We start from the raw sequence: 26944 nt of genomic DNA, 5'->3' as shown, positions 1-26944 counted from the left end.
TTCCATCCTACATTAAAGTTACAAATCACTTCCTGGAAATATTAAGTCAGTGCCAACCTCCTCCCTCAAGTTTGCTGGTCACGCTAGACGTTTCTTCCCTCTATACCAACATCCCCCACGAAGATGGCATTGCTGCAGCTCAAAGGGCGTTTTTAAAATATTCGGACAACTCATACGATCCTTGTGTTCTATTCACATTCCTTAACCTTATTCTGAAAAATAACAACTTTGAATTTGATGGTAAACATTACTTGCAAGTCAGTGGCACGGCTATGGGCACTAAGATGGCACCAAATTATGCAAACATCTTTATGGGTAATCTGGAGGAGGCATTTCTGTTCCAATGCGAGAAAAAGCCGACGTTGTACAAGCGTTTTCTGGACGACATCTTTATGGTTTGGCCATATTCGGAGGACAATCTCAATATATTCATTAACAATTTTAACCAAGCACATCAGTCTATCAAATTCACCCATTCTTACTCAGCTCTAACTGTTAACTTCTTAGATGTCCAGGTAAAGTTAACGGACGGGGTCCTAACTACGGACCTGTTCCGTAAACCTACGGACTCCCAGCAGTACCTAGCTTTCAAGAGTTGCCACCCGCGGCACACTAAACTTGCTATCCCCTACAGCCAGGCACTTCGTTATAGACGCATCTGTTCCAGCGACAGTGATCTGGATAGAAATTTGAACCAACTCAAGCAAACATTCATCAGTCGCCAATTCCCACCCAGTTTAGTTGAGGACGCAATAAGGAAGGCCCGCAGGGCAGATCGCAAAGCTCTGTTCCAAAACCGCAACCGCAAATCAGACAATGGTTCCGTCAACCTCGTTGTAACATTCAACAATAATGTTTCCAACATCAACAGTATACTTAATCGCCACCACAGTATTCTTTGTCAGTCAGAGCGCATGCAACAAATCTTCCCGGAACCGCCACGTGTGACCTACTGGCGCTCGCAAAACCTCCACGATAATCTAGTCAGCTCCAAAGTCAACCGACCAACAAGTCCGACGGCAGGCTGCCACCCGTGCAATGGCCGCAGATGTCAAATATGCAAACTAATGCGAAGTGCCCACGTGCTTAACAGCACAAATTCTAATTTCTTCGTCAAAATTCATGGTGACTTTGACTGCAATTCATCCAACGTCATTTATGCCATTCAGTGCAACGCGTGTCAAGCACAATACGTAGGTCAAACCAAAACATCTTTTCGGATCAGGTTCAACAACCACCGGTCGGACGTTAATAAAAAGCCAAATCTTCCTGTTTCTCGTCATTTCAACCAGCCTGGTCATTCAATAAATGACGTTGCCCTTTTTATTCTTCAATCAAACTTTAGCTCCGATAGAGGCAGGGAACAACGCGAGTCTTACCTCATTTACAAATTCCAATCAATCATTAACGAAGATCCCGGTGTACTTTCAACAGTAAGGAATCTGGTCGTCTAGATGGGATATACTTTCCCATTTTTTTCCTTTTATTTTCCTTTGTTTTCTTTTCAGCTATGGCCTCAGTACAGCTCACCCTGAGCTGGCTCCCCAAGAAAGATGACATCACCACCCGGACTTGACCTTGCGGAATGTTCCAGAATATGACTCAAACAACTGCCACGTGGCATACTTGCACCGATTGTGACGTCACCCAAGAAACCTATTTAAGCAATATGCAACCCTTGTACCTCTTTTGTCCTGACGAAGACAGTGCCACTGTCGAAACGTCGACCATTCTTTTTTTAATATATGTGTTAAATTGCCCATTAAATAAATTAGTTTTTGTTAACGTTCCTGTAATCTGTAGTCCAAGTCTTATTATTTCACTTTTATTCAACTTCGTAGCCGTCTGATATATTAACCTATTTGTTCTATATATATATATATATATATATATACATCAAAACTGAATATGTTACTTGAGAGCAGCAGCTGTGTCTCGTTGTACCTGTGTGTTGTGCGTTGTACCGTTGTACCTCCGTGTTTGTTGCCTTAGGATGCATTTGATACCACGTGAGATACGGCAGGCTGGTCTGGACGTGGTCTCAGATTTTCCTTGAAAAAAATTAATATCTTCTTGGCTGATATCTCTAGCTGACGAAAGCCGTTTGTTTCATGTCTCTATACCGATCCGTTGTCGAGAACAAAAAAAAAAGTCAGGTAGAATTCGCTTTTAACGCACTTTTCATTTTCTCGAAGTTTCCTCGCCCCTGGCGTAAAGGCGACGCCCGAAAAAAAAAGCATTCGCATTTTTATTCTTGTTGTCTACATAGAGTGAAGTGAACTGAAGTGTATAGAAACGATCTACGAAATCCAAACTATATGTAAAAAAAATGGCAAACTTGGCCAGTCGATGAAAGATGAAAGTCACTGAGAAGGTTAGCCAGCTGTAGGACTCGAACCCACATCTTCTGGATTACCGGTCCAGAGCTCTACCAATTGAGCTAAGCTAACACGCCTTCTCAGCGACTTCCAAGGGTGCGTCATCTGAAGGGACAAACCAGCCACACTCTCTCACTTATCCTCCTTTCACTGTGACATTTTTGCTCAATTATACACAAATTCATACGACGGGATCGACGCAAGCGGCAACTGTTGAACAAGAGAGAACTGATGTTCTGAGGCTGGAACAACATAGAAAGGACAAACATATACAAAGCCTCAAATTGCCTAAGAAATTTCTTAGGCAATTTGAGGCTTTGTATGTGTTTGTCCTTTCTATGCTGTTCCAGCCCCGGAACATCAGTTCTCTCTTGTTTGCCAGTCGTTGGCTTTACTGTCCGTTCTGCGTAGCATCCGTGGAAAAAATTCTGATGAGTAGTACGCCATTTTGTTCCTCGTGAAATGTGCTCTCCCGTGATATAAGCTTGGTACTTTTATAGGTACAACGAGTCACACACTGCAACCGCCCAAATGTGGCGAAAATAGGAAAGTAGCCAATACATTCGAGAAAATTTCTGAAACGTCACATCATTTATCGCCTCGGCGTTGTTTTCATGGTTGTCTAAACGCCTGCGGTTGCAGAATGTGTGTTAATAACGAAAACTGCTTTATTTTACCGGGTCATCCCCGATAAAATGCTCAGGTTTGGGCTTTGTATTCAATGGCTTTCATAACAAAAACAAAGGAAAACATTCCCCATAACGTTGCGGTGAATGAGGCAGTCAAGCATAGACGGACAAAGACAACAGATGCCTTACAACGTCCAATTGCCATCCACAATCAGAGGGTGCGAGTTCGAATCCCACTATACAGGCGTCTTTTCTTAAACACTCACCATTCAATATTGCATATATGCGTATGTATACTCAGGTTCCCACTGCATATTTCGAACATGCTTAGTGCGTACTTGCATGTATATTTCAGGAGTTTTTACTGCATATTTATCTGCATCTACCCTATGGTCAGGGTTGTCTCGATAACGCAAAGCCACGAATCTATCAAGTATGCCGACGAACGCTATGTGAAACTAAGGCAGCTCGCCGTGGAAAACAGGATGTACAGAACGCGCTCAGACATCCGCAGTTTTGATATCGAATGCGCTTGAACGCCGCTCATTATTTCAAGGAAGTGGCCGCATATTTTAGGACCGCTCATTCTCATGGATTGTATTGAGTGTTTATCGAAACAGCCGGAAAGTTGTGGTAATCTGCGTTGTGGGCTGCTACTGTACATCCTGCTTCTGAGATCGTAGCATGGAAATGGTGCCCGATTAGTGGTTGCTATCGAGGCCCCTGTAACAAGCGCGGTATGTTAGGATCAGTACGAGTGCAATGCCCGAAGCCGCTTGGAGTACAGGAGGGGGGGATATGTTGATTAAAAAAGAAAGAGAGGTTAGCCAGGCAAAGAGCCGTCTTGCTATTCCAAAGAAAGAAAAAATAAGAAATACAAAAAGGAAGAAGATGCACTATACCAACATGCAGTTCATGAGTCCTGAGGCTCAGAGAAAACGGAGGAGAACGACAGTAGCAGAGAGTTGGGAGAAGGCGGATTAAAAACATAAAAGCAGAATATTTACCATACACTGCTTAGGCACTTTCGTTGACTTTCAGCTATGGCTGTCGCTCAAAGTTTCATTCTGTCGTTCCAGTGCGCTTACCTGCAACCGTGTCTGCGCGGACATTGAAACGACGTTCCACCGAAGCCCAAAAGGCCCATCAAATCCGACGTTGAGTATGGTTGTGGAACGTGGAATGCAAAGCTGTGACTTCAAATTTACGTAGGTTACACATGAAATTTCAACGCGTGGCCTCGCACTACGTAAATATAAGGCACTTTTCTCGCTGACCGGCCAACGGCAAAGAGGGGAACGTTATAGCGATACACCGATTCTCGGTACAAAAATTACGGGATAAGGAATGTGCACTGCACAACGTTTTCGCAGGATGTTTTACATCCAGATTCCGCGTGGGAAATGCACTCATCAAAAAACGTTGAGCGGGTGTGTGAAAGTGGGAGTGAAAGTGGGTGAGTGAGTATGGGTGAGTCAAGAACATTTTTCTGTGCGTTTCTATAGCGCACATTCATTGGTGACCGAACAACAACAAAAGGGGGCAACGTTAGCGCGACGCTCATTCTCTGTACAAAACCCTGCTGGAAATAGTAGGCACGATCTCAATCATTTCTTCCCGAAATTTTAATGAGATTCAATGAGAAATCAGACTGTCAATTCGTTCAACCTGTGAAAGTAAACTCTTTCTCATCGACTGAATTGGAAGTTAAAGCAGGGAAGCTGCCTTCGGGCGAAACCGGGATCCGCCGTGTTCTGTGGCGAAGACCACATCCACGAAGTAAGGAACCAATTCAAGGAATTGGTTCAGTAGGTGTCAATGAGAAATGTTGATTTCCAATTGATTTAATGAGATCCGACATGTTGTGTATTACAGACTGCACCAATAGAAGGAATGAGGAACTGGTCTAATGTGTATCAATGAGGAACTGCTTTCCAATTGGATTAATGGGATCCAACATGTTGCATTGCCGCCACTACAATAATGAAGAAGTCAGTTGCTGAAGGAACGCGTGTAATGGTGACCAACGGTGCATTATCACTGTCAAATTAAGGAATAATATATGATTACTAAGAACGCAGTTCGTTGGTGTTGAGTATGAACCAGTTCGAATCAATTCAAACAAATGAAATTCCAGAACAGGAATCGTATTGCAAGTGAAATTTGAATGAAAATTTGAAATTAAAATGTATTCCGAACAAATGAACTGAGGAGGCGAGCAGACCGCCGGCCGCGATTGCACTAAGAGGACGCGTTGTGATACACCTCTGTACCGCACCACATAGTCGTTCGTGCGAGTTGAAAATGGTTCGCGTTATTTCAAACGTTTGTGAACATATTATGCTCAAAAGTATACATATACCGTGGTACCTTGGTATTACACCTCTTACTGTAAGCTATTGTTAATGCATTCCGCACAAGATTCAGTGGATATAGTATGTGGACGGTCAACGGATTAACCAGTCTCTCGCGAAATGTTGGAGCGTTAGGATGTGCACGGTCGCTCAGAAGCAGTCTGCGTCATTCGTGCTTGATTTCGAGGATTTTATCCGTGTCCAAGCTAACTAGTCGATTTGTCAAGCATTCGCGTTTTTCAACGCCGCTATGCATGTTTTTACCCCTGCTCGCAGACACTACGGCCGCTGATGGGAGGACCGTGCAGTCAGTGTGTTGCCATCCGCGCCGTGTGCAAGCTTATGTAATATATTTCGACGCTCACTTACGTTGACATGCTGCTGTTCCAGCACCTTTTGGATTATCTTTCGAAATGGTATTACTTGAAGGTTACCCTCGTGCCACGTGGCTGGCATAGGGGCATTCGGCATTTGCCAGCGGGAGGTCAAAACGGAATCTCAACGAAGCTGGATGGCCTTAATTGCCACGCAAGAAAGGCAAGTTGGACGGGGCGTTAAAAGTCTCCTATGAAACACAGAAGAACATTATGCCATCGAGCTTTTTTTTTTCGTCGGCACTGTTCGGACATGGAGATACATCCCCATGAACTAACTCATTTGGGTTTATGTTACGTGTGTTTATGATGGACAGAATGGTTTCGCAACATGTAAGTGCTCATTTAGGTTTCTGTTCTTGGTGTTTACTATGCCTTGCTAACGATTTTCAACCGCTTGGTGGATATAGAAAGCTCTTATAGAAAACATCACAAATAATTTTCACCTTTGTATCTGCCACATGCAGTATTTTCACATCTGCTGTATTGTTAGAATAAACGTTGACGCAAGAACAGTATTGTGTGTAATTCATTTTTACAGCGAAAACATGCTTTCTGATGCAACAGAATAGTCACTGCACATTCAAAAAGTGCATCGACAATGACATTGTCGTTGATAATTACAATGTGACTTTAATTGGGGGCTGTCGAGGTAGCTTGCCGTTGTTGGCCGCACTCAAGTGGGCATCGTCACGCCTATAACAAAAAAAAAAAAAAAGGAAAGTGGGAGAGGGGTGTTGAGGACTTCAAAGTGATGCATAGGCAGGACTTTCATGGGAAAATCCTTGCTGCTGTACATTTGTCCAATGGGACACTAGGCTGGCCTCGTATGGGTGCGACCGGGCTGGGGTTCCACTTCCTTCCTATTGACATTTACAATGATTTCTTATTGAAGACCACTAAATTCTTGTTGTTTTCTATATGGTATTCGTCCAAAATTCTCGATTCGAAATGAGAAATTTTGGTCACCTTCAATGAGAATTGTGAATGACATTTCTGGTCCATTTTGAATTGGAATATTTCCAGCAGGGGTGCTCCAAGGTTTTTTTTTTTTTTTCATCGGCGCTGTTCGGACACTGGGGATACATCCCTACGAATTTACTCATTATGGATTTACGTTCTGTGTATTGATGACGGACATTATGCTTTCAAAACATGGAATTGCTGAATCAAGTTTCTACTCCTGTTGTTTACTAATTCTTGCAGCGATTTTCAACGGCTCGGTGAATATTCACACTTATGCAAAGCACCTCAAGTAGCCTTCACTTTTGTATCTGGCACTTGTAATATTTTCGTATCTAGTGCATTGTTATATGGGTAAGAATATGGGTCATTAAGAATAGGGGTTAATTAGATGGGTAAGAATAAATGTTCACGCAGTAACAGCGTATAGTAACTCCTGTCACAGCAAAACCATGCTTTCCGCTTATTTGATGCAGCAGAATCGAATATTACTGCACATTCAAAAGGTGCATCGAGAATGACAATTTCAAGGTGACTTTAATGGGAAAATCTTTGCCGCGGCACATTGGGTCAATCGTAAACTAGACTGACCGTCAATAGATGTGATTGAATGTGGTTCTACTTCATCCCCATTGACATTTACAGTGATTCCGCATTGATACCCTGTCAATTTCCATTGTTTTCAATATGGTATTTGTCCAAAATTGTCGATTCGGAAAGGGAAACTATGGTCACTTTAAATGAGAATTTTAAATGCTATACCCACTTAAACCGAATGAGATTTCTGCGCTATTTTGAGTTGGACTATTTCCAGGAGGGTGCGATTCACCGTTCGAATTCAAGAACCCGCAAATGATTGCAGCTCACCTGGAACCAGCGGACCTAAATGTTTAGACAAAAAGCGCAAGACGTTCTCTTTTCTTTAGGGATGTGCCAACCGAATCCGCGAATACTCGAATCCTAGTTAAGGATTCGAGATTCGCGAATACGAATCCCACAGCCAATCGAATTTTTCGAATCCACCTACAACATTTCCTTTTAAGATCGGCGGATGCAAGCCTGCATGGCTGGCGGCCCGCAGGGCGAGCCAACAACAATAACAAATGAAGGAGAAGGGATGATGACATGGGATGTTTCCCCGTGGTAGCCACAGGAGGGCCCTACCCCACTTCAAAGAGGTTAATATGAGAGGATGAATTATGGTGAGAGTGAAGCGAAGACATGCCAGAGTTCAGTTTAGAACTCTTTGAGGGGTCCAGTGGGTTGCATGAAAGCAACTAACCACAACATAAAGCTTCGATAGTAGAGGTTTAAACGTAACACGATCTTGCTTTGATGGGCTCTTAGTTTTATGGAGGGAATTCAGACTCCTGACTTTATGTATTTCCTGTAGTTCGTGACCAACGCGTTCAATACATTAAACTTAGGAAGAAGTAATTACCCAGACAGCACAAGATGTTGCAAATGTGTTGCGTCTTTGTTACCTCAACGTTGAAGTGTTGCAGCGATGTTTTATGCCCTCATTCGTCGTTGTAGCACTTGTTTCAAACCTTCATGCTATTTCTCAAAGATTGCGTAAAGCTAATATGTTACACTCAGGTAATGTGACGTTGATGCAATGTTTTGCAAGCAATGTCAATGCTACGTTGTAATTGCATTTCTTCCAAAACGCTTAATCAGCAACATAAATTCAACGTTTGTGCAATATCTTTGTTTGAATGTTTTCGCCGTATTTCAAAGGATGCGTAGATTTAATAGTGTGATTGTGTTTCCGAAGCAATGTGGGTGCGCTGCACTGATGAAATGTCGCAGTTACATTGTTGATGTGATGTTTAGCAATCAAGTTTAATGCAATGCTGAAATAGCATTGGCCACAAATCAATCCATCGGCGACATAGTCTTAGCGTTGCAACACTATGATTATATGAATGTGTCTGCTGTATTTCAAAGGATGCGCAGAGCTAACAGTGTGATTCTCTTGCGAAAGCAATGTCGCGCATTGTACATTGAGAAAACGTCGCAGTTACAATGTGCTACCTCTGGGCAATAGAAATGTTACCTCTAGGCATCATCTAAAATATTGCGGCAACACTGAAACAAACATATTGCTGCAATGTTGCACGTTTTGCATGCCGCACTGCCGAGGCACTCGCTCCGAGCGCAACAGTAACACAACGTTGGCACGATCTTGTTCTATCTGTAATTCCCACCAATAAAACTGAATGAAATCTTCGGAACTTCCCAAAGCGAGAATCATAACCCTAGTCTAATGAGCCACAAATATCATTCATATCATCACCCGTCACTAGCACGTATAAAAAATAAGTCACAGCAGCACCGGAATGTACCTCACATCCCAAGTCATATATACATCCCAAGTCATGTTGTTTGTTTGTTTGTTTGTGTGTGTGTGTGTGTGTGTGTGCGTGCGTGTGTGTGTGTGTGTGTGTGTGTGTGCGTGTGTGTGTGTGTGCTGTCGCATGTGTTTTCTGTTGTGTACGTCTATTATTTTATTCATGCGTAATTGAAACACTTTCAAGAAATGGAGCAGCAGACCCCTGACGGGTGTCACCCAGCTGCAAAGTTTGCAAATAAAAAGAGTCTCTCTCTCTCTCTCGGAAATTCCCGAGCCATTCACCCCGCCGTTTATAACTTTATTTTGACGTGAAATGTTATTTTGTGTTGAAATGTTGCGGCAACGTCTCATGCACAAATGAAATGTTACCAGAAGGCCTCTGGGTCAACGTTGGTGCACCATTTTGAGACAATGCATTTTAGAAACATTACGATTATGTTGCTCAGAAAATGTTTCACGTGCTGCAGTGAGGGAACATTACAGCTAGTGTGATCATTATGGGGAGAATTAATTCAGACTGTGAGAGACATATTCTTCGACGACACTGCGGACGCACTATGGGAGATGTCTATGGACAAAAGGATCGGGACGTGAACAACATAATCTAAAAGAAGATTAATCTGACCGCAACTTGAAATTAATTGCAATTCATTTTCACGCACATATGAATGCGCGCTGACACTCGACATGGCGATATGGCGTCGATATGGCGTTCTCCCATAGAGTGAGCGCGACCCCAGCCCTTGAGCCCTCGCGTGTCATAGCGGTTAGAATGATCGCCTAGAAAGACTGGGAGGTATGTTGCTAATGACGGCTTTCAATAACATTGCTGCAACATTACGAAAGCCGTCATTAGCAACATGACATGAATATTGCATGGCAGTATTGGTGCAATGTCACAGCAACAATTTGTGCTGACTGGACTGTATGTCTCCTCCTAAAATTTGTATCTTTCATTAAACAAAGATATCAAATTCTGCTTCATTACGCTTTTCAGTACAGGAGTTTTTCCTTTCCCTGGGTTTTTAAACTCCTTTGGAAGAAAGGATTCGACAGATTCGAGATTCGTAAGATTCGTGGATTCGCAGAACTTTCCTTGGATTCGGATTCAGATTCAGATTCGAGAAATTCTGGATTCGTCCCATCTCTAGTTTTCTTTTTAATGTTTTTCCAGGACGCAAGAGGCGATACTGTGCTAGTTCACCGTCGTAGCTCTAAAAGATTACTTTGCATTTAGCTGGGACACCCGGTACAAGCATATACAGGCTTTAGTGCATATTTCGAATATGGATAGTGCGTAGTTGCATGCACATTGCTTAGCGGATCGTTCGGCATAAGGACCGACCTTACTCAAAACGGCAGGCACACGCCTTTTTTCTTTTTTTTTTTTTGCGCCTCTTATAAGATACATAATGGGTATTAAAAAAAGGCGTACGCCGCCCGTTTGAAAACAAATTAGAGGCTCGAACAATGTCACTCGTGATGATCATTGACTAGGGGCGTTTTTTGGACGACGACGACGAAGCCAAGTAAAACGGTCGTACATTCTTCTGCTCTGTAATTTCAACTGTTTATTATTATTATTCTCAAGTAACACGGCGCGCAATCGCCCAACGAATGCCTCCGGTACGAGGGGCGTGTAGTCCCTCCCCGACGGGCCAGAGGTCTTTGGGACGCAGTCGGTCTCCTGTGGACCGCCGCGATGATTCCAAAACCCCAACAACGACAAACGTTGACGGTACGCCCATTTTGTCTCCTCATTCACCTGCATGGTCATCTAGCACGGAGTCTTACGACGGCTCCCAACAGGACAGCCGTGCCGACATCGAAATGGAACGCTCTGGTGACCCCTTCAAGCTGGTCACCTACAAGAAGAACCGACCCGATGGCATTCCTGTTGTGTTTCGACTCTCAGAACCGAGCAAGTCGTTCTGGAACATGAACCCAAATGCCGTAGCACGTGAAATTCAAGCCGCTGCGCAGGAGGCCATCGGGAAGCATCGCCTCAATCAAGATGGCAGCATGTGCGTTTTCGTCTCATCCGAGGGAGCCGTGCCAAATCTCCTGGCTTTGAAGTCTGTGGCTGGCTCAGGCTTCGAAGTGCACGTGGCAAAATCCTACACAATGAACCTCGGGAAGTTCTCTAATGTCCCTCTCCCCTACAGTGACGAGGACCTCTCCACATATTTGAAACCGTTTGGAGTGATATCGGCAAGACGACAAGTGCGGCACATTTACGAGCCGGATGGGAGTGACATGTTCTTCCCCCTTCGTACGGTTATCCTGACATTTCAGTCACACATGAAGCTTCCACAGACAGTCCCTCTTGGTTTTAATCAGTATAACGTACAAGAATATACTGGGGCGCCAGTACAGTGCTTCAACTGTCAAAGATTCGGACACTTGGCGCGCAACTGCCCTAGCGCACCTCGCTGTAAGATGTGTGCTGGGCCACATAGTATCAAGGACTGCGCTGCCAGGCGGCAACCTAAGTGCGCAAACTGCGGTGGACCTCATGCAGCTTCAGACACACGCTGTGTCATGAAAGCAAGGGCTTCAAGACGGTTTCAGGCCCCGTATGAGTCGTGCGACCTCAAGCGCCCCTCGGTCTCCAAGCCAAAGAAGCCACTCATTTCAGAAGTGAAGCGTGCACGCGGAAGCTCGCGACCTCCCGTCCGTCCCTCTGCGCCAGCTGACCAGAATTCTTCAACAGTCCCCTCAAGTGGCATACGTAACCGCCGTAGTTATGCGGAGACTGCCCGGCCCCGAGAAACGGATTTGCCTGCACAGGTGCAGCCCAAAGCGATCCCAACAGCCACTGGGAGTGACGGCCTCACTAGGTCTATCTTGCCGTTGTTCCTATCTGCGCTGACTGCGATTGTAGCTGCCTTCCCAGGGGCTTCCCAGCTGGCTGAAGTGAGGGCCTTCCTAGCACTGAAGGACCTCTTTCCCTAGTAAGGATGGAGTTGGTCTTTAAGTCGGCTACTTTCGTCCAGTGGAACGCACGCGGGCTTCGCAACAAGCTGCCCAATTTGAAACCATTCCTCTTGAAGTACCAGACACCTGTGCTAGCTATCTGCGAAGCCTACATTCCTTACAGTTTTCATCTAAGTGGATACACTGTTTTTACGCTGGGCAAACCCTCTGGAAGTCATACTATCTTGTGCGTCCGAGACGACTTTACTGCCGCCTTGGTGATATCATATCATGACCCCTTCGATTACATTCAGTGCAAGATACGTTTAGGAAGCACGGACTTCACAGTGGTGAGTGTATACATCCCCCCTTCCATTGCGGTGACGCCATCGCAGATCCGAGCGATCTTCACAGGCCTCCCGGCCCCATTTCTTGTTCTGGGCGATATAAATGCGCATCACCCATTGTGGGGCAGCAGGAAAACAGACCGTCGGGGGAAGATCTGGGCGGACGTTTTGGAGGACCTACATTTGCATCTGCTTAATGATGGATCGCCCACTTTCCTCACCCGAACTTTTCAAACCGATACTCTGGACGTTGCCGTCTCCTCCAGCGATGTTTTTCCACGTCTCACATGGTCTCCTGGTCCTGATGGCCGAGGCAGCGATCACCTTCCCATCTTCATTTCGTTCGACGGTTGTGCAGGCCGTGCTCGCAGGCGGTGGGTCACTCTCATCAATTGGAAATCCTTCCGCAATGAATGTGCCTCCCGCATGGGCGAGGACATGTCCTCGGAGGGCGTAACTTCTCTCCTTCAGGACGCCATGCAGCAGTGCAGCTCACGTGTGAAAGTGATCCCTGGCCACCATGGAACGAGTCCCCGAGTTGAGAAGCTCCGGGCGTATAGGCGACGCGCAGAGCGCAAAGCTCGTAGATCTGGCATCCTCGAGGATATTCAAGAGGCCCGTCGTGCCGCAAAGCTTGTCTCCAAGGCCTTAGCGGCGCTGGATCGGCAGCGATGGAGGAAATTTTGTGCAACGCTTACGCCGTTTGTCAGTCCTGTAAAAGTGTGGCGTGTGCTGCGGTCCCTCAAGGATGCACCTCCCTCGCGTAACCCATTGGGCGCCCTTGCTTTGGCGCAGCACAAAAGCGAAAAAGACGTTGCTCTCTTCTTTTGCCACCTTATAACAGCTGGGTCACAAGCAATGTAGACTACGGCGTTCCGGTGCTACGCATCTTCTATAACTGCGCAAGTTGCAGATGCCGCTCCAGTCAGTGATCCCGCCATGGATATGGACTTCTCGCTGGCTGAACTTATGAACGCCCTTCATCTCTCTCGAGCCCGGTCTTCTCCTGGTCCGGATGACATATCATATCTGGCGCTCCGTAACTTGGATGAGCAGTCACGGGGGTGTCTTCTGTCAGCTTTGAATGCATCCTGGAGGGAAGGTAAATTGCCCGAAGCCTGGAAACGCGCACGCGTCGTCCCCTTGCTGAAACCAGGCAAGATCCCTTCACAATTGCCCTCATTTAGGCCGGTAAGCCTAACCAGTTGTGTCGGGAAGCTGTTGGAGCGCATGATACTTCACAGACTTCAATGGTGGCTCGAAAAGAGATCCTTTTTTCCCAAAGAAATGTCGGGTTTCCGTCAGTACCGCTCAGCGCTGGATTCCATCATCGACTTAGTGTCCACAGCACAGGAAGCAATGGTCCGCAAAAGGATAATGGTGGCTGTATTCCTCGATGTGGAACGGGCGTATGATACCGTCAGTCGCATTTTCATCCTATACATGCTTACTTGTGCTTCTTTGCCATTAAGGGCCATGCGTTGGATCACGGATTTCCTTCGCGATAGGTCCCTGTTTATCCGCACAGCTGAGGGAGATACTGCGCCTGTTCCATCAGACTACGGGGTGCCACAGGGAAGTGTGCTTAGCCCGCTTCTCTTCAACGTAGTTATGGCCGGTCTTAAGTGCTGCATAGGGAGGAAAGTATATTTCTCTCTTTATGCTGACGACATCTGCATCTGGACTACCGGAAAATCTCGCCCCGCCATTCAGCGGCGACTGCAGTCAACCCTTAACTCCATACACCAATACCTGTTGACGGCAGGCTTAGATATCTCGTGGGAGAAGACAGACGTCATCGCCTTCACGCGAAGGAACATGCTTCCATATCGTCGTTCTGTGGCTGGACAGCAGCTCCAGTACTCCACCTCATGTAAGTTCTTGGGTGTAACGCTGGACTCCCGACTCTCGTGGAGAAGACATATAGCGGGCCTAGATGCGAAACTCTCCAAAGGGATCGCCCTAATGCGACACATTGCTGGCCTTAGGTGGGGCTGCGATGCGCGATCTCTTTTGGCCATTCATCGAGCCTTGGTGCGTGGTCCGCTCCTATACAGCCTTACAGTATTACACGGGATTTCGCCATCCTCCGAGTCCAAGCTTCAGTGTCTTTTGGCACGTAGCCTTCGTGTGTGCCTGGGCGTGCCAAGAACAACGGATACTTGTTTAGTCATGGCAGAAGCGAGAGAGACTCCGCTTGCTATCCAGCGCTTTAATGAGACGAGCCGTCACTATCTCCGTTTGTTGGCTCATCACCGGCACCACCCTTTACTGCTGAAGCTTTCCCGTCGCAGGAATAACAAGTTCAGGTCCTGCATTCAACAGCTAAAGCCTCACCTGCCACGTTTTCAAGTTGAACCCCAGGCGCGTTCAACTCCACCTTGGACCCTCCCTCTGCCATCTGCTTCACTATCCGTTCCCGGGCTGCAGAGAAAGGATGATGTCGCCGCAGGTGTGTCCAAGGCGCTCACACTGGATATGATGAGCGAGCTGTATGCAGGCTTTACTCCTGTTTTTACGGATGGCTCGTCCACAAAATCCAGCTCTGCATGCGCCTATATTATTCCGTCCGAAGACATAACTGGTATCTTCCGTCTCTCGCATCTGACGTCGTCAACATGTGCTGAGCTACATGCTTTGCTCTTTGCCATGCGCAAGATCCTGCAGTGTTCATCTCGGCCATGGGTCTTCTACACAGACTCGAAAGCTGCTATCCAATGCCTCGCAACAATGGGCATTCGAGGTCCTCTCGCGTCCATTGTTGCTGACGTGCTTGAAACTTACAAGGAGCTGCTAGACCTGGGCCACTGCGTAGTATTACAGTGGGTACCTGGTCATGTCGGCGTACCCGGCAATGAAGAGGCCGACCGGGCGGCCCTGCGGGGTTATCATATAGCTTCAGCCCACTCTATCATCTTGCCCATAGGTGATCGTCAGGCCCTCGTCCGTGCTCTCTCTGCAGACAAGACAAGATCACAGTGGCTGCATGACATTACACCCTACTCTCTGCTCCACGCAGTGGATCCTTCTCTTTCACTGTCGCTTCCTCATCGCCTTCCACGACACTACGCATCCCTGCTTCACCGCATGCGGCTGAATGTTGCATTTACACCAGTTATGAGGCAGCGTCTTGGCCGTGCGCCCTCGGACCTTTGTGCAGCATGCAGTGTGCGTGCAGACCTGCACCACCTACTTATGGACTGCCCGGACTACCAGCGGGAGCGTGCGATATTGCAGCACGAACTGCATGCGATCGATCATCGCCCCTTTACCATAGGCAAGGTGCTGGGCCCATGGTCCAGTCCAGCTCATACACGCCAAGGTCTGCGTCACCTCTGGGACTTCTTGTCATCAACAGGCCTCTCCACCCTGCTTTGATTACCGGACCCCTTATCATATCCATCATCATCTCTCATCACGTACAAGTGGCACTGGGGCAGCGCCCAGCCTGCTGGCCGGCATCAGCCCCATCTCATCATCGTATCTCTATTTGTGTGTGTGTGTGTGTGTGTGTGTGTGTGCATCCACATTTCAATTTCAATTTGATTTCCTTTCGGATGGAAGTGATACGAAGCCGGAAGGCTCGGCGAAGACTCTCGTCCGAAGAATACATCATACAACAGCATTAGAGAGAAATTACACAGAAGAAGCACAAGAACAATAGAAATTCATTTAATCCCTGGATATAAAGAAATAGGAAAATTCCCTTATAGAAAACAAGGAAGTTTCTACTGACGTACCTATAAACTGATTAAACAAAGACGCCGACATGTGCTGTATTGACTGTTTCTGGTAATTAGTTCTATATATTGGTACATGAAATTGCACAGCTCTAAGTTGATAGGAACAGGAACGTTTCCGAAGATTACACAAATCCAAGAATTCGGCACTATTATTACGAATACTTAGAGAATACGTTAGCGTCAATTTATAATTTAAAAAAAAACTGTGAAGTTGGCAGTGTGTTATAGCACTTAAAAAAACTCTCTGGAATGCACAAGAGAACGCGAGCCAGCGATAATTTTCGAGGCTCTTCTTTGCAGGACAGATAGTACATTTATGTTCCTGGCAGTGGTAGTACCCCATACCATAAAACAATAACTATATCTAGAAACAAACAGTGAATTATATATTCGCAACTTTACATTTTCTGGCTGCAGATAACGATGTCTGCATAACATTCCAGTCACCAGTGATAATTTTGGCAATAAAATTACACTGCAAATTCCATGTTAAATGTTCCAGAAATATGACGCCAATGTCCTAAAAGAAGATACGCCGTCAAATTCTTGACCGTCATAATAAAGTTTAGCAGAATTTTCAACAGACACACTTCTAAGACAAAACAACATTGTTTTCGTTTTCTTAATATTAACTCTTACGCAGTTACAATATGACCACATTTTCACTTTTTTTAAAGTGTGGTTTGCCAGTCTTTCAAATTCTATAACTGATGACCCAGATAAAAGTAGCGTAGTGTCGTCCGCATATATCAGAAAGTTTAATTTTACTGTGCTAGAAGCTATTGCATAAGTATTTACCATGCCATTTTTGTAGAACTTGAAAAATAATGGTCCTAAAATACTGCCCTGGAGCACACTTCACTTGGCACAGGCAAAATCAGGTGTAACATTATCTACAACGACAGCTTGCTCAATGAATGATAAATAACATCGCATTAGGTCTATAGCAGCTCCCCGAATTCCATAGCATTCTAATTCGTTGGTCACTGTTTCATGGTTTGAGCAGTTAAATGCTTTACGTTAATCTACTAAGATCGCTGACGTTAGGCACTTTTTCTTTTGAAACCATGTATTATAATATCCTTTAGTCTCAATAGAGCACTCTCTGTAGAATTATTTTCTTGAATATCGAACTGCTAGTCAATTATTATCCGATGCTTGTCTAAAAACTTCTGCAGTCGGGTGTGAATGAGCCTCTCGAAACCTTTTGAAAATACAGGAATAATTGATATTGGTCTATAATTTGATAGATTATTTTTATCCCCATTTTTATAAATCACTGAGACCTTAGCTTGTTTCAGTTCTGCGGGGTTATTGTTGGAACTTGTTTCAAGTTCCTGTTTGGAGGGAGAAATTATCAGTGATGGCCAGTAGTTAACTACATGTAGTTAAACTACTAGTTAAACTATCTGATTGTAGTTAAAAAGTAGTTATCAACTACTTGCAGAAATGTAGTGGCAACTACTAGTTAAACTACTATTTTAAGTAGTTAACTACAGTAGTTAGGTTACTGAAGGCGCCAACTACTTCCAATTTTGCCGCAAGCTTTAGGGCACGATTGTGCTTCCGAATTTTGCCTTGAGCTACTTGTTTGATGAGAACGGGGGTGCAGAGCAATTGTGTCGTGCATGTGTACTGAACCTTCACTTTTAATTAGAGGTATGCTAATATTGAAATTTTCGAATACGAATCGAATATCGAATATCACACATAGGATAACGGCTTCTAAAAGTTAATTAAGTTAATTAAGCCCCGAAAACAAGCATCGTCACAGTTGTGTTCTGCTGATCCTTAGAAAAATATCCCAAGTGCTCATGAGGAATATGTATTAATGTTTTGGCTTAGCATAGGGCATACATGCTTATATGCACATGTACAGTAAGATTATTTTTACAATGAAACAGTGTGCTGTTCTCATGAGGCAAGCTGAAAACCGCAAGAAAAAACTTTCATTTCAAAAATCTTTCATGAACAGTGAACACCTGTGTTGGCATTGTAAAGTGCTGGTGAAACAGACAGAATGGAAGTGAAGAGCAATGACATGTTCAGAGTGTGGGATGATTTAGTGATGAGCACCTCAGAAGGAAAATGATGGTGGCAAGTGATCTCTTCTTGCATTGACAATGCCTTCCGCATTTGTCGTGAAGGCGAGAAACTGCACGGTTTCACTGCTCTCACGCGAGACATCACGCGTGAGACCATCGTTACTTACGGTAATGCATAGTTTGGAACGGCCTCATGCATTATAGCGCAGTAAAACTGCGATCCTCGACGATGTTGTATGGCTGCACGCGTGATTGTTTCCGCGACGTTCGTATTCAGCGCTCCTTTCATTTCACGGCGGAAATCTGCGCGCGGGCCTCAAACTTCGTCGCGCCGACGGCGACGCGCGTGAGTCGCGAGCAAAATCGCTCCGTGAAGGTCCGGCTTAAGGCTATATATGCGTCTTGCTATCATCTGTAACAACAGCTAGCGCAGTTTCAAATGACTGCAGCGTTACTGTCGCCCTAGTTAGCGCTTTCTTACGGTCGCAGAGCGCCGGAGTTGGAGAAACTATGTCGAAATATCAACACGTCCCACTCCTCGATTATCGCCGTCATCGCAGGCGACCATGATTCTATCATATATCGCTGACAACCACAAAACGAAACCGAAAAAGACGCATTCGAAACGCAGGTTTTGGCTGTGCATGCAATTGGACGCTGAACAGCGGTGTTCAGCTCAACGTCAACAAAATTTCGATATTTAACCGTAATTTCACCAAACTGTAGGCCTCATACGAATGTTCAGCGTTCGCTAGCAATCCACTAAAGCCGCGACAGTGCTGACGATGTATGAAACGTACCGCGGTCTCGGGTTTCGCTGGGGCGGACTCTAAAATGGCGACCGCACACAACTCCGTACTAGTTTCGGTTTCGGCTACCGAACGTATAGCGACGCATTCGCAAACGAACGTACCTGGGAAGCTCCGCGCGTCGCTTTGCAGCTGTTCTACTATTCATGTTCGTCACCACAACGTACAAATTCCAGTGCGCAGCCCGAAACAGCTTCGGAATAAGTTGCTGTGATATGCGAAAAAAAAATCGAATACATATTCGAACTTTTACGAATACTCGAAAACTTCGAATATCAAATTTTCGAATACGAATATGAACCGAATATCGCAAATATTCGAAATTTCGAATATTTGCATACCTCTACATTTAATGCTTGTCTAGTGAAGCCTCATATGCTGTGAAATAATTCTGCAACTTAGTTTATCGCGTAGGCATAGAAAGAATCCCGCCGCAAGCTTTGTATTTGACGATCGTAGCAATGGCTTGAGCCAAAGTTTATTATTGCTTGTGGTTGATATTTAGGTGTCCAAGAACACTACAAGGGATTGGTGTTGGTGGACAACCTTAAGTAGTTATAGATGTAGTTAAACTACATTGCAGTAGTTAAAAAAGTAGTTTTAACTACTCCCCTGAAGAGTAGTTGAACTACTAGTTAAACTACTCAATCACAAAGTAGTTAGTAGTTATAGTTAAACTACTGTAGAAGTAGTTAGTGGCCATCACTGGAAATTATAAATGTGTACTAGAGCAGGAGCAACCAAGTCTATACTATATTTAATTTCAGGAATCTTTAGTGCAAATTTATATGCCTCTTCTCGCGTTCATGGTAGTATCGTCACCTAAAGCCACGAATCTGTCAAGTATGCCGACGAAGGCTATGCGAAACTAAGGCAGCTTGCCGTGGAAAACAGGATGCACAGAACGTGCCCAGACATCCCCACTTTTGATATCGAATACGCTTGAACGTTGCTCGTTATTTCACGGAAGTGGACGCCTATTTTAGGACTGCTCATTCTCATAAGCTGGGTTGAGAGCTTATCGATACAGCCGGAACGTTGTAATCTGTGTTCTGGACGGCCACTGCACATCCTGCTTCTGAGGTCGTAGCAGGGAAATGGTGCCCAATTAGTGGCTGCTATGCAGAGTCACAATAACCAGTGCGGAATGGTACAAGCAGCAAGAGAAAAATCAACACTGTGTCTGAGCTCAGTGTCAGCGGCCGCCTTCATTACAGGAATATCAGGCCTGGCATGCGAGAGGCAGTGTTGTACCCGGTAGAAAAGAATGGTATCGAGTTACTGACGCTCGTTACTTGAGTAACAAAAAAGCGAAATACCGATGTCGCTACTGTCGAGTAACCTAACGATGTACCGCTACCGTTATATAAGAAGAAGTAACCCGGTACCATGCCCGACACTTTCGCTGAAATTCAAAGAAGTTCCGAAAACACAAAAAACCGAAAACACGACACTGAAACGACGCTCCACTGAAAGAGATTGTTGTGTTTTGTTTTCAGGACTAGGTGATATATGGGTAGGCTGTCTTCGTCACTCTCCGCAAACGAATATGTAACAGGCGGGAGATCAGAGAATAGCCGTTTACCTATTACCGCTTAAAGGAAGGCTTCGGAAGGATTCGAAAAAAATTAGGTGAGCATCATACCGAACACGAACCGCTGCCTTGGTACCGAATACAACATTCGCATTAATTTTGTGCGAGTAATTAATTCGTGAATGATGAAAATTCCGGCCGCTTCACACAAGGAGCGGCCCCTTCGGCAGTTTTCCATAGAGATGTGCGCCGATGCTATTTTTGTCGGCGGCGGCGTTGTGCCCATTTTTGGTCGGCGGCGGCGGTCTGAATCGGCGCAATTCGGCGTTACGCTAGTATCGGCAGCGGCGGCGGCGTGATCACAACTCCCGCGCTTTTCGAAAATTACATTTTCTGCGAAACGCCCGAAATATCGGTGGGCCTCATGCCGGTGTCTATTTCAGTTTCTTGATAGAGTGCTTAGAAAGGACCTATTAGTATTATACCTACAGAAAGAAAAATCCGAGTCTGGGAGAGAGAAAGCACAAACAACAAGACATTGTTTGTGCGCATCGTTCTTATGTTGACGTGCGTTCTCACGATGGGAGGTACGCAACTTCAACGTGAATACCGTTGTGACGGTTTGAGGATTTGCTTCTGGGAGAAGTGAAATGCCGAGGGAGGCAACTGTAACACGATACGACCCGCCTTGCGCGAAGTTGCAGTGCCAAGTGCCATGAGGACTCGTCCGGCAAACGTTCGGCCACATGTTTTCGGGTGTTCCCGGTGTCCGGTTTCAACACAGCGTCCACGAAGAGTGTCTAAAAATAAAGAGGAAAAAGAAAAGCCTGCGAAAACGAAGCGAAGAGGGAGTGGGCGGTTGGTTCGGACACGAAAAGGAAGCATAGAAAACGCTGCGACTGATCGCCAGAACCGAGGTTCAGTGGCCAGTAAGTTGCTGTAGTTTTCTCCTGCATTGGCCACCGCCCTATAATTCGAAAGACGTCACAACCCAGGACTGAGAATTCTTGGAGAAGCATCCCATCTTTTGTCGACGCCGGGATCCTCGTTTCAGCCAGTCATCGGCCCAGGAATCTCGCACCCAATCAAGGATTCATCGCTGTGTGACGAGAGACGGCGCAATCGGTGAGAGCACTGACTTTGTCGCCGTGCCGGGTTCCTCTTTAGATTAGGGAACGCAATAGTAGATCTGTCTCAGCATTTCCATCGTCTACATCGATTATCGCATTTGCCACATTAAATGTTTGTTGTTTCCTTTGTGCTGAGTCTCTCTGCCTCTGCGGGTGCCCACGTTAGCGTTTCCCATCCCTTTGTGCTCCGTCTGCTCCAAAGCCGGGAGGCGTCACAGCACCAAGTTCAACACAATTATTGTAGAATCCAGGTATTTTAGCTTACATGTCAATCCAGTACTTGGTCTCGCAGACCTTTCCTTTCAATAAATATATATCCCCCCCCAATCCAGTACCAAATCCAGTGTGAAGTTGTGACAAATAAATAGTTTCCATTTTTCTTAGCTCTCAGAACACAGACAGTGAATTAATAAAAGTAGACAATGTTAACATGAATTCTGGGCTATTCTTCAATTAAAGATTCACAGATAGTAAAGGCACCTTCCTCAATGGACGTTGATGACACTGAAAATTCTAAAACGTTATCAGAGGCGGCATCAGCTTCTGTGTGTCAGAGGATTGTATGTCCAACAGTAATCCAGCTAGCAGTAACAAAAATGTGCACAAGACAATTTAACTGAACTAATGTAACGTACCTTCTATATCAGACAGTGAAGCTTGTAACATCCCATCCACAGGAACCAGTGTCCAGACAGCAAAAGTGCTTGAACTGGGAGATAGCAGCTAATCGGAATGGCGGCCTTTGTTTTCCACCCTGCAAGCACAGGTTGTAACTTTGAGGGCAGATTTAAAAGTGGTGTCAAGATCTCTGCATGCGAGCGCACATGAAAAGTTGAACATAGGTGAATACTCAAATTATAACATCACATTGTCATACCTGTTGGTGGAGGTAGACTGCAACTAACGTGTCAGCAATTTCGTCATGCACCAGATACAAGCCAGATCCTGCTTCATTTCCGCCTTCAGCGTGCACCTGTGATAATTCAGAAGTTAGATTATCAATACTATTGTGTTGTTAATCGTGGTTATATCAGAGTAAGCGCAGTAGGACAGCTGCACAATCGATTCAGCTTGCAATTTTTATATCTGCAGATATAAAAATTTTAAGCTGAAAAGGTAAGTCGAGGTTCATATGAACCTCGTATATATCCCCACATATATCCCCACATAGGGGGGGAAACATACCCCCCCTCCTATGATAACATTCGTGGACGAAATCCTTGCAGTGGAAATTAGCAGGCACCACTGTCAGCCAAGAGCTTCGCAGTGCTTGGTCTTTTGGCAGCTTATAATAGGTAACACATGAATGCTCCGATGAATTGTTCTAACAGCGTAGCACCGTCGCATTTTCGACAACTTCGCCGTGGCATATCACGTACCAAATCGCTCCAGCCCATAAAAGGCAGGGTCAGAACAAGAAAGTGCACTTTCCAAACGACGCCGTGCCAAAAAAATATTCACATGCTTTGTTTCCGGCTTAGCAATAACATAACAGCTGTTCGCCTATGTACGATGCACAAAGGACAAAACGAAAGAAGCCAAGCGGCCAAGCCAAGAGTTCATGCCAAGCCAAAGACAGATAAACCGGGAGCAGTGACGTCGGTGCGCCAGTGCGCAGGGTTTTCCGACGGTCTGACGGGCGGGCTAGAGAACTACAAAAAATGTTTTCTAAAAACTACGAACGGTTGGACTAAGAATTTTCGCACACATACTCAGTATTCGCTAACGAACACACAGCGCGAGTATCGCTCAGTTCTGCGGCACTTCAAAATCGGCATATCTGACCTTTAAAGAACGAGGACAGATTAATATAAATAATGTGTTCAAAGACTTTGGAGCAGGCGCATAAAATACTTATAGGTCTATAAATCCGTTATGGCTGCCCGATTTATGGGCTGGAATGACCAGGGAAGACTTCCACGGTTGTGGAAAAGTATTTCGTTTAAGAGAAAAATTAAATATGAATACGAGCACAGGCGAAAGGATGTCACGATAAACTTGAAGGAAAATAGCGGGGATACCGTCTGCTCCCGGTGTCGTTGTGGACCTTAGTTTACGAATTGAATTGTGGACATCATTCTCAGTAATAACAAACGAGGACAGATGATCACCGTGCATTTGCGTAAAAGAAAAGGCAGAATCTGTGCTGGCCGAGTCATCAAACCCAGATGAAAAGTGTGACGCAAATATATTTCCACGACAGGCGGTTTGCATTGCATCACATTACTGTCAAACAGAGACCTAGTGCTAGCATTCTCACGCTTACATTGTTTATGCCAGATCCAAAAATTACGAGGATTGCTTTCTACGTCATCTTGAATCCCTTCCAAATACGCATTACGGTCTGAGTCAGCAGACTTGAAGAGCCGCCGAAAAACAGCAAATTGTTCATAGTCAAACGCCCTTCCAAATTTCTTCAATCTTCTATGAAAATATCTCTTTTTGCTAAGATAGCTGCGTGTGAGAGCAGAAAACCAAATTGGGTATTTGCCCAGACGTGGTATGGTACATGGGACAAACTCAGAAATAGCATTTCTAATAATGTTGGTGAAATTCAACACTGCATCATCAGGATCAATACAGTTATACACAGAGGAGAGATCGCATTCCGCAAAATGGTGATATAGGCCAACATAATCTCCCTTACGCAGATCCAGTCGAGGGGTAGATGACAATGAATGTACGCGCGCGCACAAGAACATAAGAGAGAGGGGAGGATGGTAAGTGTCAACCGTAACAATGGGCGAAGCTGAACGCTCCAAAGAAACATCAAAGTTTGAAAAACACAAGTCTAGAAAATTACTATCCTTGTTAGGTATGTTGTTCAACTGAGCTAGTTGATGAAAGCGCGCGAAATCAACAAGAACATTACCCAGATGAAACGCAGAACAATTACGTGACACTCTGTGATTAATGAAGTCAACACCAGGAGCATTAAAATCACCAAGAATTAGAACTTTGGCATTAACATTCATAAGCGTCTGCCCTATTGCGAGTAAATAGTTTTCAATAACAGTTACATTAGAACCTGGAGAAATACAATGCACACCTATTAACATTATGTCGTTATCACGAAAGCAACATTCAAGCCAGACACATTCCGGTACAAGTTCCAGACCAGAGCGACGAGATACACTGAAATGAGACCGAACAGCAATAAGTGAACCACCACCCCTCTCATTTTGAGTTTGACAGCGATCGGACCTATGAACAGTATAAGACGAAGGAAAAGAAGAGGAACTGGGTATACCTGGCCACAACCATGTTTCAGTGAAGCATATGACATCAAAACAGCATTCAATCACTTCATTAAAACACACTACATCTTTTGTCTTAAGACCCGGTACATTCTGATAATAAACGCTACACTGAGTAACGTCAAACTGATTATGCGGAAGTGAGCCCATTTTTACCTGAAAGACACAAACTATTGTGCGGAGGCTACACGTTGCCTTACGTCATCACTTGCAAAGATCATACGGGGACGCAAGGGACCAGTGAATTCGCGGAATAGACTTCAGGCCACAGATTCGCGTCCAGCAATTTTTCAAAATCACTATCTTGGCAAGAAATGTGACAGGAAGCATAGGCAGGGCTCCGAGTTACCAGTTTAGTACATACCGGCAATTCAATGGCATTGTCCCGCAAGAAAGAGATTATGTCTTCGGGGCAGGTAGAGGGACAAAGGCGTGTCACAAAGGGCGCCTTGCTCTTCTTGGCAACAGTGGATGACACAGCCTTGAGATGGGACGCAGTTGAAGTTCCACAGGTGACCTCTTACCGTTCTGGACGGCGTAAAGAGTTCATTGCAAAATGGAGGGCTGGGGGACCATTTGAGGTCGGCCGGGAAAGATGCTGCAATGGCGGCAGGCTAGCCAACGGAGCTGAGGTGGGGCGCATGGCTGGTACACGTCCGTTCCAGGCTTGGCCAGGGGCATCAGGCACAGTGTGCATGTTTTCAGGGTAAGATGGCTGTTGTTTTGGCAGCACACATTCATTCGTGGGAACACTAGACGAAACCGGACGCACGTTGGGTTTATGATGTCCGATTTCACGGCGCATTCCATTCATTTGGATGGTGTTACCCGCAACGCCTTCTGTCACGATTTTCTGTAGGCTGCGGTTTTCTTCGCGCAATGTGATAACTTCATCCGTGAAGAACGATGCTTGTTTTTGCAACTCTAGCACAGCGGAAAGAAGGTCGCAGTCGGTGGAAGATCAACGAGGATGCATGGCAGCGTTAGACCTACCGTCCCTACCATCATCAGCACGCGCAGAGCATTCATCACACGTGAGCGAAGCCGTTCCAGAACACAATTCACCAAGTTTGGAAGCTAATACATCAACACACTTCACATGAAATTGCCGAGAACACTTACAACAACGAATGAACTGCTTTTTGCCACTTATCTTCTCAGAGCAGAAAGCACACACTCCCATAGCAGGCGCCATCTTGAGGGGGCGGGAGTCTAGCTGGTTGAGGCATGCGGAGAGTACCGCTCGGGAAGATTGGTAGTGTGGTCAGTGGAGAAGAATGTGCTCCAGATCTTTAACAGCGCCGTGGTGGGGCTGCAGTGGGGAGAGGCAACTTGTCTCAAGCGGTAGCGCCACTGTGCTGTGAAGGCCACGTCGAGGCGCATTCGAAGAACTAATGCGGCATCTTGACGAGAAATGTGTGCTGGCATGCGGAAAGCGAGCGCTGGGTCACCTCTGCTCAGCGTGACGGGGGGTCGTATGTCAGCGGTACGTTGGCGGGTAGCCAGAGGAGTCACGAGGCGTCGAAGTATGGACCGCCGATCTCCCCTCAGCAGTGCAATACGCGTCCGTCTCCGAGACGAGAGAGCTACTTCGGCGGTACTGTCAGCCAGTCTATTGCCTTCGACACCGCAATGTGCTGGAACCCATTGGAGAACGAGCCTGTGCCCTGCTTCTTGACAAGTTTGTATGACGTTAACACAACCATAACCAACGGTGCGGAGGAGCCTCGTATGCCAGAATTTAATTTTCAATTGCTTGCAGTGCAGAGGTTGAGTCAGTATAGACCACCCAATTCCCTGGGGTGAAGGGAACGGTGTGCTACAGAAAGAAAAGTATGGTGTTGAGTTCCGCAGCTGTGGATGAGGTATGATGCCAAAGGCGACGTCCTTCAACTACGCCTTCGGAGGGGATGACGAATGCCGACAATGACTTGCCATTTCGAGATGCGCCACCGGTGTAAGCGGCGGTAGAGGTAGAAAACTTCGCGTCTACGAGAGCATAAAAATGGGCTCGAAGGACTTGAGGGGGAAGCTTATCTCTGCGGTCCTGGAGGACAGGAAGACGTGCGAAGGTGGGTGGCACAGGCAGAGACCAGGGGGAGTTCGGCG

General features: G+C 45.7%; 1 long non-coding RNA gene and 1 other non-coding gene across 2 annotated transcripts; both read right to left on the bottom strand.

The window, feature by feature from the left end:
- Window positions 1-2377: 2377 nt before the first annotated feature.
- Window positions 2378-2450, bottom strand: Trnat-ggu (transfer RNA threonine (anticodon GGU)). Its single transcript has one exon. It is a non-coding gene; the product is annotated as a tRNA-Thr (tRNA).
- Window positions 2451-22219: 19769 nt separating this feature from the next.
- On the bottom strand, window positions 22220-25695 carry LOC135375687 (uncharacterized). Its single transcript, XR_010417340.1, has 3 exons — window positions 25200-25695; window positions 22456-22551; window positions 22220-22332 (listed from the first exon to the last, which is right to left on the bottom strand). It is a non-coding gene; the product is annotated as an uncharacterized LOC135375687 (long non-coding RNA).
- Between the last annotated feature and the right edge of the window lie 1249 nt (window positions 25696-26944).

This window comes from Ornithodoros turicata, chromosome 1, assembly GCF_037126465.1.
Source record: "Ornithodoros turicata isolate Travis chromosome 1, ASM3712646v1, whole genome shotgun sequence".
NCBI lineage: Eukaryota > Metazoa > Arthropoda > Arachnida > Ixodida > Argasidae > Ornithodoros > Ornithodoros turicata.
This window is presented reverse-complemented; position numbering and strand designations above follow the sequence as displayed.